Genomic DNA, 11,379 nt, shown 5'->3' on the forward strand with positions numbered 1-11,379 from the left:
CCGGAATTTTGCTTAATACTCGCCACACGTGTAGCTGATCACGTGCTGACTGCAGGCGCCCCATCCATTGGAGCAAGCACTACATCTCCTAATTCTGGAGTCCGTGTAGTTCGTCCACCTCCTCGTTCGCTTAATCGTTGCAATAGTCTTTGAGTCTTTGAAACATAGTGTGAGCCGCATATCTTCTGCGCGGGTATTGGTACTTGTCGCTTCTTTGCTGCTTCCATTCTGCTTGCCAGTACACTAAAATCATGTTTGCAATTTCTGTAGGGCTCACCGACATTAGGACTTCGGCTTGAAAATACAGACTTCAGTCTACTAAGTTCAAACATTATACACGAGGATTTCTCATGTCAGTATTCAGTAGGCCATCTGCATTGGATTAGTTGCGTTACTATTCCAACTTCTACACCTACTCGCTCGTCGGGTTTTCCCACCCTACGATTTGAGCAACAACTGCGCAGGTACATGTATTCCACTGTCAGAGGTACCAGAACGCCTATAACTTTCAACTCGGTCGTTGCCGGACTAGTGCCGCGCGGGGTAGCCGTGCGGTCTGGGGCGTTTTGTCACAGTTCGCACTGCTCCCCCCGTCGGAGGTTCGAGTCCTCCCTCGGGCATGGGTGTGTGTGTGTTGCCCTTAGCGTATCAGAATACTGACATATTTCGCATATTTGCACTGAGTAATGTCGTACGGAATTGTTTTCTCGGGTAATTCATCACTTTGAAAGAAAGTATTCATTGCACAGAAGCAAGCAGTAAGAATGATATGCGGTGTTCACCCACGGACGTCATGTAGGCACCTCTTCATGGAGCTTGGGATTTTCTCTGCGCCGCCACAATATGTATTTTCGCTAATGAAGTTCGTCATAAATAATCCATCACAATTTGAGAAGAACAGTGATATACATGGAGGGAAAAATGACCTTTATTACCCATTGTTACAGTTGTCATTGGGTCGAGAGGACTTCAATATGCTGCAAAAAGTTTTTGAACATTTGACCAATAACAGGCAGTGAGGCAAGTTTTAAATCTTATTTAATATCATTTCCCCGGGAACTCCTTCTGTTCGACTGAGCGATTTCTACTTAAAAACTGATAGCCAGCAAAAAAAAAAAAAAAAAAAAAAAAAAAAAAAAAAAAAAAAAAAAAAAAGTTTTTAATTGTAGTTGCAGAAGTAGGAATAAAATGATAATATGTTCATTAATTTTAAGATTAATCTTACTTACATATCCCACAAACTGACTCGTTCCACATCATTTCGGTAAAAGATCCATTCATATGATCTGTTGGACATGTAACTAACTAACTAACTCATCAGTGATGCAAATAACCGCAACAGCAAAATGTGATGCCGAAGGCATAAAACCTGGACTATAGAGCGATGGAACAAAGTCATTTGGTCTGATGGGTATTTTATCATACTCTTTTCAACTCCTGGTCGAGTTTGCATCCCAAGACTGAAACATGGAGGGGGTTCAATGGTAATTTGGGCGGGCTATACGGTGGAGCACCATTGACCCTATGGGTACTGTGCAAGGTCGCATTACTGCCAAAGATTATATGATCATTTTGGCTGATCAAGTCCAGCCAATGGTATAATTTGTTATTCCCCAAATGGCGATGTTGTGTTCCAAGACGACAGGGCCCCTGTTCACACAGTTCGAGTCGTCAAGACTGATTTCGTAAGCACGAGGATGAGTTGCCGCATCTTCCATCTCTCTTGCCCACCATAGTCACCAGTGACCCAATCCGGTGGGGCGGGGATGGCGGGTGAGATGGCAGAAAGGAGGTTGGTGCGGAACACTTACCGACCAGCGAAGCTGGTTTGTTGAGGCGTGATATTTCACAGTGCTCCATCTTAAACACACTTATTACTAAAATCTGCTAGCCTTTTCCGTGGACTGGAATCTATTTGGATTTAATTGGGTGGCCTCTTCGTTCTCCATGCTTCTCGACTCGACTCTTGGGGACAGTAAATTCAAGTTTACGATTACCTTGTTGATGTGGTAGTTCATAGTAAGACGTTTACTGAACACCTTGAACGTTGGAGTCAGGTCTTGGTGAACTTCAGAGAAACGAGGCTTTCCTTCAAGCCTTCTAAGATTAATCTAGCTTGCCAAGAGAACTCTTTTCTAGGTCAGCTGGTTTCAGCAGTTCAAGGATCAGGATAGATCCTTCGCGCACGTAGGCGACGTATAGCTTTCGCTTCTCTAAGTCCAAGAAGGGCATAACGTGATTTGTCGGCATCACAAAATCTTTTATGTAATTTGTGCCTAAATTTACCGAATTAGCTCAATACGTTGCGGCGGAAGGATGAACATTCAGATGTACCGACAGCCAACTGGCGGCGTTCGAGGCGCTAAAAATCGGTATCAGTAATGCTCCCGTGCTGGCGATACCAGACTTTGTGCGTCCATTTGTCGTGCTGACAGACGCTTCAAACTCGGGGGTCGCAGTGGTATTACTGCAGCAGCAGTAGTGCGAGCGTAAGCCAGTAGAGTGTGCGTCCAGATCTTTGTACGCGACAGGGAGTCGTTCCGTCTGAGTTGGAGGCTCTCGTGGTACTCTTCGTCCTTGAAAAATTAAAATTCTGCCTGCAACACCTCGAATTTTTGCTCCAGACCGATAATTAGGCGATCTGTTGGGTCTTTGCGCGTCCCCGTAAGACAGGTTGAATTACGCGCTGGGCAGGACGCATCTCCACGTTCCGTTTCTTTCATCAGACACATAAGAGGGCCGGAAAACGGTGGTTGACGCTCTCAGTCGTAGTTTGAAGAGGACGATAAGGAACGTCTCTGCTCCGAGGGACCTGAGCAGGAAGAAGTCTATGCTGTGTGCTGTCCTTACCAAGGTGCCCAATTTGTTCAGCGATTTAGGTGAACGCCTTGAGAGAGAGGCGGACCTACGACCGACAGAACGGAATACTTTGTTACCGCAACCAGGGGGACAGATAACTAAACATTTGTCCCAGCGGAAGCTGGTGCCAGCTGTGTTTAAAAATTGTCATGACGCTGTAGAGTGGGGGGAGCGGCGGGCATCTGGGTATGTGTAAGGCGATCCACAAGTGCTGAGCATCCCATGGACCAGTTGTTTATAGGTTATGTAGGTCCACTACCTTCCACTCTGGGAGGGCGCAAGCACATCTTTGTAGCAGTGGATGGGTTCTCCCACTTTACCTGGTTAGCGCACAGTGTGGGAGTGACAGCAGAAACCAGCATCCGACATCTTACTAGAAGTTTTTTAGAACTTCCAGGATGTTGGCTTAACTTGGGTCAGCAACTTCCGTTAATCAATAGAACGAAAAACCAGTCCAAGTTGCAAATGCAATGGAGTTACCTACATTCACTGTGAATGTACATTACACATTTTGAAACTTCCTGGCAGATTAAAATTATGTTCCGGGCAGAGATTCGAACTCGGGACCTTTGCCTTTCGCGGGCAAGTGCTCTACCATCTGAGCTACCCAAGCACGACCCACGCCCCGTCCTCACAGCTTTACTTCTACCAGTACCTCGTCTCCTACCTTCCAAACTTTACAGAAGCTCTCCTGCAAACCTTGCAGAACTAGCACTCCTCAAAGAAAGTTCGAGTCTCGGTCTGGCACACAGTTTTAATCTGCCAGGAAGTTTCATATCAGCGCATACTCCACTGCAGAGTGAAAATCTCAATCTGGAAACGTCCCCTAGGTTGTGGCTAAGCCATGTCTCCGCAGTATCCTTTCTTTCAGGCGTGCTAGTTCTGCAAGGTTTGCAGGAGAGCTTCTGTTAAGTTTTGGAAGGTAGGAGACGAGGTACTGCCAGAAGTAAATCTGAGGACGGGGCATCGGTCGTGCTTGGGTAGCTCAGGTGGGCCGGCACGATAGCTCAGTGTGTTTGGCCTCCGTAATAAAAAAACTGAGAGAAAGGATCAACAACGAATTTGAACGGATGTCACGTGACGTACGCAACGACTAAACACAACGAAAAAAATGAAAAAAAAATGGTAGGGCACTATCCCGCGAAAGACAAAGGTCCCGAGTTCTAGTCTCGGTCCGGCACACAGTTTTAATCTGCCAGGAAGTTTCATATCAGCGCACACTCCGCTGCAGAGTGAAAATCTCATTCTGATTACACATTTTGTTGACATCTTCGGAAATGTGATTTTCGAGTTTGTTATGTTGATTTGGAAAGGAATCTCCGGCCGAAACTAGTCATCGAATAAAAAATAAACGATTTGCAACTTGGACTGGTTTTTCGTTCTATAGAGAATTCTTTTCGTCGTTTGGTCCACCCAAGGTTCCAGTCTTTCGTAAGTTTCGAATCCAGCATGGGTTAATTACATTACATGCTGTTGCCCAGACCAAGCAGGGTCGTTAATTGTCCTGGATAAACTTAGCCATGAAAACCGGGAATCGTGAGTCCCATAAGGCCGCTCGATCCTCTTTAATGTTTTTGTAATCCTTAAATGCCACACGGTCTTATATTTGGTCTATCAAGGATTTATTGCCAGTTTCACTTCGGAAACTATTAAGAACAAATTGCGCAGGACCTAATTAAACATTGAAAAGGTGAACCTGAAAGAAGTGGCAAGCTTCTAGGGAATTTTCAGGTGTGTACCCGATGTGCACCAAGGATTTTGGGAGGGGGGATGGACCATAGTCGTGATAAGAAGTCAGGCTAGTTTTCACCACGTTTTGTGGGGCCATATTGGGTTATTGAAGTGCCGAGCCCATCACACTCTGGATTAGGAATGAATCAACAGGACGTGTGCCTGATTATGACTGGTGGGCCTACACATAGCGGTCTCACTCCCTTGAAGATCAGTGGGACTGTCTGGTTGGTCGAGAAGCACAGAAGGGAGTAGGGTTACAGTTTCACTTGGCGTTGGCTCGAGTTGCCTCAAATTCTGCATCCGTTGTTCATCGCCGTAAAACACCTGTCGCATGCGAGACATGGTGGCCATGGTGACGTGGACGTATCACAGCGGGACAGGCTGCAAGACTAAGCCGCTGGCGGTTCACAACTGTAGTAGCTTTCTTGTGGACAGCGGTTAGCAGAGAGTGAATCCTACCACTGGGGGAAGGCGGTTTTCTCACCGACGTCAACTTGCATTTTCTAACAGCTCGCCCGATTTTATTACTGGTGAACACATTTTGGAACATTCCCGATGATTAAATTCGTTGTATCGAATGTTGCGGTCTTGGTGCAAAAACTTTTTTGTGTGACCAATTCTTTCAATATTGTCATTGGTCTTAACCGACGGTACAGTGTATTATGCTTCTCGTGTTAATGGATGGTGTAGATATGATATTCCGGGGCCAGACAAGCATGTTTTAGATAGTTAAATTGTGTGCGGTGCAACGCAGCCTCCCTTAGTATTTATGGCTTTCGTAATTATGTTTTTAAGAGCCGGCCGATGTGGACGAGCGATTACAGTCTGGAACCGCGCGACGCTACGGTCGCAGGTTCGAATCCTGCCTCGGGCATGGATGTGTGTAATGTCCTTAGGTTAGTTAGGTTTAAGTAGTTCTAAGTTCTAGGGGACTGATGACCTCAGAAGTTAAGTCCCATAGTCCTCAGAGCCATTTGAACAATTTTTTTGTTTTTAAGAACTGTTCCATCTTAAATTTTGTGGTTCACAAAACAATTCTGCAGTGCACTCCCCGCTTGTGTTTTGTGTGAATGGGTTGTCTGATCAGAGTAATATGTAAGACAAATATGTCAAATAATTGTGCTACCTCCTAGTGTGTTGACGGGAGCTGCCTGTTGCTTGGCAAAGTAACTCGGGGCGCAAGACACCCTCGCGGGTTCGCGTGCAACGGGTGCTGGCATTTGCCTCACTCGTTAAAGAACTTGATTTTTATAAGGGCATTAATCTGATATTGCTTGAATGACTCTTGGATCATTACTTAACTGTCGATTTAGATTATTACTCTAATTCAGCTTGTGCCCTCTAGTTCAAGAGCTAGTGGAGTTGCATTTATGTAAATTATTTGAGCCCATAAACAATTTTAAGTACTTTGTTTAAGTTTCTTGTAAAGGCTCAAGCAATCAGTTCTTGTTTCAGCGCATGTACGTTCGTTAAATTTCGGACACCTTGCTGTCAAATTTTGTGCACTTCCATTTATACCATCTGAGCAACAGTGTCCCTAATTTGCTGGGAAGTGGCGGTGCGGTCCCCTACGGCACTGCGTAGGATCCTACGGTCTTGGCGTGCATCCGTGCGTCGCTGCGGTCCGCTCCCAGGTCGACGGGCACGTGCACCTTCCGCCGACCACTGGCGACAACATCGATGTACTGTGGAGACCTCACGCCCCACGTGTTGAGCAATTCGGCGGTACATCCACCCGGCCTCCCGCATGCCCACTATACGCCCTCGCTCAAAGTCCGTCAACTGCACATACGGTTCACGTCCACGCTGTCGCGGCATGCTACCAGTGTTAAAGACTGCGATGGAGCTCCGTATGCCACGGCAAACTGGCTGACACTGACGGCGGCGGTGCACAAATGCTGCGCAGCTAGCGCCATTCGACGGCCAGCACCGCGGTTCCTGGTGTGTCCGCTGTGCCGTGCGAGTGGTCATTGCTTGTACAGCCCTCTCGCAGTGTCCGGAGCAAGTATGGTGGGTCTGACACACCGGTGTCAATGTGTTCTTTTTTCCATTTCCAGGAGTGTATTTCGGGTTGTATAGAGGGTTTGAAAAGGAATTAAAAAAGGTTGTAATTTAATCTTAAAGATACAAGAAGAAAATTTGTTCGACTGTCATACCAGAGGAATACTCTGAAAAACTGTTTTATCCTTGATAGACAAAGGACTAATTTCGAGATTATTTTATTACTTCTAGTATTAACTACTTGTTGTTCTGATGTGCTGGCGTAAAGACGTACTGTATAATTTCATGTATGTGTGTGTGTTAAAGAAGGTGTTAAATGATGAAAAATTATGTCAACGTCATACCTAAATCCCATACCAATGGAGTACATATTGTGCTGTTAATTCGAGAAGGCGAATTTTAGATGGAGGCGACGATTTTCACGACGGCGCTGCTCAACAATAGAGGTACGTGACTGTGCTCACTACTTTCCTTTGGTGGCCGATAAGATTATTTCCGATGTGTTTTTGCCGAGACATTCAGAACCTGCAATCTTCCTTTTCGTATAAAAATAGTCCGATAGAAAAAGAAATATTCTTAAATTTAAATAATTGCAATTCTTTTACCCAGGCCACGGGGAATGATAGAACGTACGTGCCTCTACCCTGATTGTACGTTCGCAATCTCCGAGTATGTTACGACGTAATTTTTTTTTTTTTAAAAAAGATAGATCTTTCTCATCAGGTAGCAACCACTCGCACGCGAATGTACGTATCCTCTGAATGTGTCTAGTCAGTCGTGTGTATTTTTCTAAAGCTTTGCTGTTAATATTCAGTGGATTGCATCTCCGCAATTAATTTTTGTGTATGCCGCAAATCGCACTTCACTCGAAGTATTTATTACGCAAGTTTTAGGCTCCATTTAATGTCAAAAATTCCGAAATACGGCTGACTAAACAAACCGCTACAATAATTTCCTATCTCTACAACTACAACAACACAAAACAACAATAACATAACAAAGAGAGGGTACGTTACAGGTTGTAGAAAGTTTATAATCACGTTCCTACATTGCGTACCATGTGTTTTGAGCGTTTAATAATTTTCAGAATTTCTGAGGCTGAAAGGGACACTCGATTTAGCCTCTTCCTACACTGGTGTACTTAAAGAAAAGCTGGATGAGTATCAGTCCTGGGTATGATGTGGGTGCGCCTAACTCTGTCTCATCATCACATCTGACAACTAAACACACTGGTTACTAGTAATGTGGAATCAGTTCACTTAATGTCTGGTATTTACAAATTAATAGAAGTAAATGTTTTTGGATTAATTTTGTTTTTCATACATTGGGCTAAAGAGGGAAATATATGCTGAATTTCGTGTGTACGCAGATTCCTAACGAAATTCACATATCATGTTACCTCGTTAAAAAACATGTTCGTCATCCTGGATAAAGCATTTATTGTGTTTTAGTATGAATAGCTCTATTAGTTACAACATCAAAATTTTGCTTGAGGTGGAAGAGGAAGTTGAGTACGCCATCTAGTAGTGATTTGTGTAAGAATTTTTTACAGTGCATTTTCCTGTTTAAATTGTATACGTTCAGTTTGCTATGCTCACGTGACTTGTTAGAGTCGTCTTTGCCTATGCATGTGTGGAGAACCTCCACACTCAGAATGACCACAGCAATGGTCATCAACCCGACACCTCCTTTCGATCCGGCCTCGATGTGTTAAGCTGTGATAGATGGTCGTAGGGCCATTAAATTCTGCTCCCACTAATACCGCTGCCTTCTGCCTTTTCGAAACTAATGAGACCAGTTACTTCTTGCACTCAGAAATTTATCTTCGTTGGACACGGAGCATTTTATGTAAGAAACGCAATCAGTCACGTCAGCAGGCAAACGACCAATAAAAACACTAAAGAAACCTACTTAATCTATGTTGTAACAATAGTCCATCAGAGCTCTTTTTCCTATTTTCTTTTTCATTTTATTTAGACCTCGTTCGCAAGCACTACGTTATAAGATCTTAAAGGTTATGTTTCAGCTACGATCTACTTTTGTTTTGTCACTTACAAATACGACAGAGCGAAAGTAGAACTGAAATGTAAGATCTTATAACGTACCGCTTGATAAAGAGCCATTGGTCTAAACAGATAGCGGCAAATAAAATTAAAAATAAAAGAAAGGAGCTGTGATGAATTATTGTTACAGCAGGATGTGCTTCAAAAAATTTGTTGAGGCGGAAGAACGGCATACACAAGAAACGCCTCGTTAAGAACTACTGGAGGTAATCTCACGGCTCAGTTTCGCCGATCAATGTGGAATTGGAATAGTTGCTTACTTGAATAAATTAACTATTGCCATCAGATAGAAGATAAGAAACCCTTACGTAAAAACTGCGCATTTTGTTGGCATTCAGCTTCCGCTTAAAGTCGATGCGATGCGGATGACTTAGAGCGTACATGCTATTCTCGTTAGTAACTTCAAACATTTACAGCCCAGTATCTGTATTTATTTTAAATGTAAACGAACGATATTCCTTGAAACTCGTGCAAGTCCTTACCCCAACACGACGCCTTTCATGCTTTCCAAGAAATACCTTTCGTTTACTTTTAAAATAACCAACAATCACTGCATTCTGTGTAAGGTTCGTTCAGTATCTGTATCATGGTTCTTAATTTTCCTGTTCACATAACGGATCAGCGACAGATAATGCTTAGAGCAGCCGATCAGTTAAAAAAAAACTCTATATTTTTAGTAGAATACCATGTCTGGCTGCAGTACCCGAAAAAATAAGTAGATGTAGAGACCCAAAAACATCATTCCAGCGTATTTTACTTCTTCGGATCTAGGTAGTAAACTCATGCAAAAGGAAAAATCTGTGGTAAATAAATACAATGAAGTTGGTGTATATTGCATTACAATAAATGATTTCCTTAAGAAATATATAGAGCAAACCGGTAAGTCATTTCTTAAAATATTTCAGGAGCGCCTTAACATAAATTAATAATGCATTTACTCGTTCCGGGCCACAAGATCACAAGCCCTTCAGAAAATTAAAAATACTTCATGAAAAGGATAAAAAAGCCAAATCTTGAATATATTAGAGGAAGTAGAAATTCCTTGATATAAAAAAATACACAGTTCGCGTTGAATAATCAATTAGAATTAAAGCAGCATAGCATTCTGGCCAATTCTGATTATTTATACGATGAAGTACTAGTACGTAATAAAATTCAGCATTAATCTGTCTTATAAATGAAGCGACTCAGTACTCTACTCATACACAATGTGATCAAAAGTATCCGGACACCTGGCTGAAAATGACTTAAAAGTTCGTGCCACCCTCCATCAGTAATGCTGGAATTCAATATGGTGTGGCCCACCCATAGCCTTCTTGACAGCACACGTTCAATCAAGTGCTGGAAGGTTTCTTGGGGAATGACAGCCCATTCTTCAAGGAATGCTGCATTGAGGAGAGGTACCTATGTAGGTCGGTGAGGCCTGGCACGAAGTCGGCGTTCCAAAACATGCCAAAGGTGTTCTATAGAATTCAGGTCAGGACTCTGTGCGGGGAAGTCCATTACAGGGGTGTTTTGTCGTGTAACCACTCCGCCACAGGCCGTGCGTTATGAACAGGTGCTCGATCGTGTTGAAAGATGCAGTCGCCATCCCCTAATTGCTCTTCGACAGTGGGAAGCAAGAAGGTGCTTAAAACATCAATGTAGGCCTCTGCTGTGAAAGTTCCACACAAACAACAACGTGTGCAAGCCCCCTCCACGAGAAACACGACCACACCGCAACACCACCGCTTCCGAATTTTACTGTTGGCACTACACATGCTGGCAGATGACGTTCACCGGGCATTCGTCAAAACCACACCCTGCCATTCCATCGCCACATCGTGTACCGTGATTCGTCACTCCACACAAGGTTTTTCCAGTGTTCAATTGTCAAGTGTTTACGCTCCTTACACCAAGTGAGGTGTCGTTTGGCAGTTACCGGCGTGATGTATGGCGTTTGAGCAGCCGCTCGACTATGAAATCCAAGTCTTCTCACCTTCCGCCTAACTATCATAGTACTTGCAGTGGATCCTGAAGCAGTTTGGAATTCCTGAGCGACGGTCTGGATAGATGTCTGCCTATTACACATTACGAGCCTCTTCAACTGTCGGCGGTCTCTGTCAGTCAACAGACGAGGTTAGCCTTAAGGTTTTGTGCTGTACGTGTCCCTTCGCGTTTCCACTTCAGTATCACATCGGAAACAGTGGACCTAGGGATGTTTAAGAGTGTGGAAATCTCGCGTACAGACGTATGACACAAGTGACACCCAATAACGTTCGAAGTCCGTGGGTTCCGCGTAGTGTCCCATTCTGCTCTCTCACGATTTATAATGGGTACTGAGGTGGCTGATATGGAGTATCTGGCAGTAGGTGGCAGCAAAATGCACATAATATGAGAAACGTATGTTTTTGGGGGTGTCCGGATGCTTTTGATCACACAGTGTAAGTACACGACGTCACACCTTGCACAAGATGTTTCCGTTCCGTCGGTCTGTCTGTCCTTCTTATTCACTTGTGCGGGCCCCTTCTTCTCTTCCCAACACTGGGTTGCTATGCTATCGTACCGGCAAGGAAGTGCCATATTATAACATTCCACACAGTAATTTGCTTTGTGCCCCGACAAACAAACTTAGTGTGTGACTATTTTTATTGTCAGTCCGGCTTATTAAAAATTTTTAGCGTCTCCTCCTACTATAAAATAGTTTATCTCGTTTTATATGGAGGCAGATTTAAAACTAGGT

Source organism: Schistocerca serialis, chromosome 6 (genome assembly GCF_023864345.2).
Source record: "Schistocerca serialis cubense isolate TAMUIC-IGC-003099 chromosome 6, iqSchSeri2.2, whole genome shotgun sequence".
NCBI lineage: Eukaryota > Metazoa > Arthropoda > Insecta > Orthoptera > Acrididae > Schistocerca > Schistocerca serialis.